The sequence below is a fragment of the Aegilops tauschii genome, chromosome 3, assembly GCF_002575655.3.
Source record: "Aegilops tauschii subsp. strangulata cultivar AL8/78 chromosome 3, Aet v6.0, whole genome shotgun sequence".
NCBI lineage: Eukaryota > Viridiplantae > Streptophyta > Magnoliopsida > Poales > Poaceae > Aegilops > Aegilops tauschii.
The window spans coordinates 52,259,018-52,264,357 of record NC_053037.3 but is presented as its reverse complement, the minus strand read 5'-3'; the positions used below and the strand labels follow the sequence as shown (position 1 = coordinate 52,264,357).

At 43.4% G+C, this 5,340-nt stretch overlaps 2 long non-coding RNA genes across 2 annotated transcripts; both read left to right on the top strand.

Moving 5' to 3' along the window:
* On the top strand, positions 1-542 carry LOC123497527 (uncharacterized). The gene is made up of 3 exons (XR_006671350.2): positions 1-217; positions 310-386; positions 485-542. It is a non-coding gene; the product is annotated as an uncharacterized lncRNA (long non-coding RNA).
* Positions 543-937: 395 nt separating this feature from the next.
* Positions 938-2,100, top strand: LOC141020919 (uncharacterized). Its single transcript, XR_012180910.1, has 2 exons — positions 938-1,155; positions 1,828-2,100. It is a non-coding gene; the product is annotated as an uncharacterized lncRNA (long non-coding RNA).
* Positions 2,101-5,340: the final 3,240 nt, after the last annotated feature.

The window sequence follows — 5,340 nt, the reverse complement described above, 5'->3', positions numbered from 1 at the left end:
CCAACCCAAGCACCACCGCCGACCCTTCCCAACCCCGGCCTCGTCCACCGCCGGCGACCCCTTCTCTCCCTCCCTCCCTCCACCTCCATCAGCGGATCCACTCGAGCAGCATCTCAGGCCGCCATCAGATCCACCCTCCTTGCGCTGGACGGAAACCCTAGCCGCCCGTCCATGGCGACCCACCGCAGCACCCAAAGGCCTCGACGACGGCGGTATGGTATGAACCCCCCCCGCCCTCCCCCTCCCCCTCTTCTTCTGCTCCTTCAAACTCCCTTTGTCTCACCCCCGTCTCTGTCTTTGCCTCTTTAGGTAGGAGCAACGGCGACCAGCGACGGCCATGGCGACCCACCGCAGCCTCCAAGACCTCGACAACGGTCGGTGCTATGGTATGAATCCCTCCTCCCCCTTCTCTTCTACTTCTCCTTTTCTCAACGTCTCCCCCCTAACCCCAATCTCGTTTCGTCCCTTCTCTTCTTCTCTGTAGGTGAGGTACAGCAACCAGTGATGGGACAACGCCTAAATCCACCGGTACAGGAGAGCAGCCATGGAATGGAAGGTCTGTTCTACCCCTCTCATCTCTCTGTTGGCTCTGGTCTGGTTCAGGTCGATTCAGAATTTCTGTTTTTTTAGCTTTCTCCCTTTCCGATTCAAGCATGAGCATGAGCCGATTCAGTAGCTGGACCCCTTATGGTGGCTGCGATTAGCTAGGATCTTTATGTTAATTACCCAAGCCACTGCCTTGTAATTAGGCACGGTATCTCGATGGACACAATTGCTTGGATCCTAAAATCCTTCTTGTTTACTCTTGCTGTTCTGCATACTGTCATGTACTATACTATCTATCTCCAGGCCTTAGAATTGCAATTCCAGGCTTATAATAGTCACATAGACATCTTATGAGATTGAAGTATTCGTTCTGACTTCTGGTTTGTTGATTGTTGTAGACAAGGCCGGGTAGGAGTCCTTTGCTGCTGTTGCTGTCAGTGGCTTCTCTGCCATCCATAGTCGCAGCCGTGGCTGGACGCTTGGTCCTTCTGCTATCGTCGCTGGAGCTGCTACCGCTGCGTCTGGCCCTGGCCTGCTATCCCTTATGCATTGGTGGTGGTGCTGCTTAAGTGGATTTCTCAACGGATGTGCTTGTGGCTGGGTATCGAGGTATCTTTCTCAATCGCCGGTGTTTTTTTTGTGGGATCGACCTGGTGTCCCTTTGCTGGCCTCCTGATTCGTTCTGGCTAGTGCTAGTTTGTTGCTGGTTGTGCTAGTATGAAGCTTCCGGCTGAGTTGAAGCAAGTCAAAGTGTAGTACTATTTCTAAGTAGGAAAAATCAATTAAGCTAGTTGCATTAGTACAAGGCGTGGGTGAGGCTTCCTTTGCTTCGGCCAATAGCACACCGAATAGTAACATCACATGTTGGCCCATTCATATGAGATTGCAATTAGGAGAAAGTTATATCAGCAAGTTACTGTACGTGTTAGAGAAATCAGTGTTGATTTATTTGTTGTTCTTTTTTTTCTTTCTAATTTTTGCATGAGAGCAAACTGGTGTAGCTAGCTGGACTATGCAGCCATGCATCAGGAAGTAGCATATTCAGTTTTGCTAATAGAAAAAAATGTATTAAAAACTTTAAATTTGCCTGTTAGAGATAGCAGTACTGATTGTAGCCGTTAAACAAGCATCAATTCTTCCTGGAATGTTTGTCTATCAACTAGTATGATGGCATATTAACATCTTGTTATGTAACGTGCAGATGCTGGGCTATTTATTGTTAAATATGCTGTTAGATTTACTTCTATTTTGTTCCTAAACATTTTGTTATGTAACGTGCAGATGCTGGGCTTTCATGTTTCTTCGTGAGCATCAGGACAAAGAAGTCGGAGGAAGAATAGTTCTAGCTCATTGGAGCTAGTTCTGAGAGTAATGAAGCCCTTTATGCTGCTCCTATTTGTATGTGTGTTATATGATGTAGCAGAATCTGGCTCATGTGATTGTACACTTGTGGAGCTTGTTATCTGATTGTAAACTTGATGCTGATCACATTTGTATGTGTGTTATATGATGTAGCACTTTGATGGTTGATAATATTTGAAGTATTTCGTGTGTTCTGTGTGCCAATTTAAATACTAGGTATTTATTTGTGTTAAATTAAAAAAATGAAGAATATTGCCGTGACGGCTAGGACCTACTACTAGAACCTGACAATGGGGACCCACCTGACTAGTGAACCCACTTTATAAAAAGAAAAAAATGAAACTGTTGAGACAAAAAGGCAACAACCCAACAATAAAAAGGCTGCAATATTGGGCTTGGCCCATGAACCCAACCAAAAATCAAAAATTGACAGACAGAAAAAAACACAAATAGGCTGAATTGTTGGGCTCGGCCCATGTAAAACACTGAATCGGACCGGGCTGATTCTTGTGCCACATCAGCTTGCCACGCTGGATGCCTACGTGGTCTGGGGAGGTTGCTTGTGACCAAACATTTGGTCGTGGAACCAACGACCTTTTACATATCGCAAAGAAGGTCACTAATTTCAGTTTACGACCGCCAACTTTTGACCTTCTGTTTTTGGTCACAAAAAGGTCGCAAATGAAAAACTATGACCTTTCAGCGACCAATAGTGGTGGTCACAAGTTGCCATATTTCTTGTAGTGAAGGAACAAATAAGGATATCCATAGACATAGAGTGATGCATACACAAGATGATGTCCATGAAAGCATTAGGTTACCTTGTCCCTTGTATTACCAACAAGAGGGTTTGTGACTCCTTGAACTAGTGCGAGATATGGAAGTTATTGGCACGTGTCCTCGCCAAAATGATAAGAGTGAAGTATGTTGGCGGAGTCACCCTCAAGAACTCTCTAGTTCTTCTTCTTCTGGATCCACACCATCTTGATGGGAATCCTTGGAGTTGTAGTTGTACTTGATGAAGTAGAACTTGATGTAGTTTTGGGAACCCACTTGACCAAGGCCTTAGGTGCTTCTTCAAACGCATCAATTTCCTCTTGAAGCTTGTCCTTGCCTTTTTGCTTGTGGTCTTGTGGTGGAAGATCATCTTGAGCTTGTGTCCCTTTGAAAGAAGTAGGATCATACTTCTCTTGTTGAGGAACAAACTTCGTCTTGGGGTATTGATCTTCTTCCCACTCAACTCCATTGGCATTGAACTTTCATTCAAAACCAACACCTTGATTCTTCCGGTGTCTTCCTTGCTTACGCACGATTTCCTAAAATTGCTTACTTCCGGCAAGACTCTTGTAAACACCTTTCTCTATGATTCCCTTCAATAAGCTATTTTCTTGCTCAAGTGTAACTTGGCTAAGAGAAACATTAGTGGAATCAAGAGAACTACTAGGAGCATCAACATTGGATTTAGCATGATTGTTGGTACTACTAGATGAAGAATCTTTCTTGTTCTTGTTGCTAGATTTAACTTGTGGCATGTAAGTAGACAAGAGTAAACGCTTGGCAATGTAAGAAGAACTTTTCTTGCGAAGATCATCATTGATTGCCTTTAAAAACTCATGCTCTTGCTCAAGGTTGAGCTTTTCAAAGCGTAGCTTATCATGAGTCTTTAAAAGTTCTCGATGATTTTCCAAGGTAGTTTCATGAGCTAACTTAAGAGTGTTTAGTTCTTGAGTTAGACGCTCAATCTCCTTCTTATCATCATCATTCGTTTTATCTTGATTAGCATGATTAATTGACGTTTCATCATAGTTTTCATCACTAGAGTTGTCAACAAGTAAATCATCATCACCTAGCAAATCATCTTCATCACTATTGAAATCAACATACTCGGGATGTGTTACCTTTGGACCTGGCCATGAAGCATCCTCCAATTCCTTCATTTGGTGAGTCAAATATGTCGTAGGAGTTGGTTGACACAAGTGCTAGACCGGCAACACCTTCATCTTGAGTATATTCTGAGTCGGAGTGATAACTTCTTTCGGAGTGATTGTCGGAGTCAGAGCCGGATACCCATTCTCCAACATGAGCTTGATGTCTTCTTTTTGTGTAGCTCCTTGATGACTTTTCTTTCCGAATCCTTGCTTCTCCGAGAGGCTCTTCGTTCATAACGATCATCTCTACTCCTCCTTTCTCTTGGTGGTGATTCTTCTCTTCTACTTCTTCTTTTGGGAGAATCTTCTCTTCTTTTGTAGGGGGCCGTACACTCATTGGAGTAGTGTCCGAGTCTTCCACAATTGTAACAATTTTTCTCACGACTAGAAGATCTTTTGTCATTGTAGGACCTTGACTTGGAGCTTCTTTCTTTGCTTCTACTCTTGCAGAACTTGTTGAAGTTCTTCACCATTAAGCTCAATTCTTCATTGAAGGTTTGCTTCTCACTTGACGATGTGTGAGCATCACACGAGGCTTTGTAAGCACCACTTGACTTGTTGTGAAGCTCTTCCTTATCCTTGAGTGACATCTCATGAGCAACAATTCTTCCAATGACTTCTGTTGGCTTGAGATCTTTGTAATTGGGCATCATTTGGATCAATGTGCACACGCCACACGGTATCATATTTTCCATCCAAGGCTCTTAGGATCTTCTTGATGATGAATCTATCGGTCATATCTTCACTTCCTAAGCCGGCAATCTCATTTGTGATGAGAGCAAGCCTAGAGTACATTTCAGCGACACCTTCACCATCCTTCATTTTGAACTTGTCAAGTTGACTTTGAAGCACATCCAATTTGGATTCCTTGACGGAGTCGGTACCTTCGTGCATATCAATCAAAGAATCCCAAATTTCCTTTGCATTCTCAAGACGGCTGATTTTGTTGAATTCTTCGGGGCACAATCCATTGAAGAGAATATCACAAGCTTGAGCATTATATTGTAGCATCTTCAATTCTTCCGCGGTAGCTTCACGATTCGGTTCTCTCCCATCAAAGAATTCACCTTGCAAGCCAATGCACACAATAGCCCAAACGGCGGGGTTATGTCCAAGAATATGCATTTTCATCTTATGCTTCCAACTAGCGAAATTAGTACCATCAAAATAAGGACCTGTACGGTGGTAATTTCCCTCGCTAGACGCCATACTCTCCTAGGTTGTGAAACCAAGGCTATGACCAGCAAAAGCTATGGAAATCAAAGCAAATGGAGACCAAAGCTCTGATACCACTTGTAGGATCGGAAGTATGTCTAGAGGGGGGGTGATTAGACTACTTGACCAAATAAAAATCTCGCCTTTTCCCAAATTTAGTTCTTGGCAGATTTTAGCAACTTAGCACAAATCAAGCAATCAACCTACACATGCAATCCTAAGAGTATAGCAGCGGAATGTAAAACAATTGCATATGAAGGTAAAGTGATGAGTTTGAAGGAGCAAACAC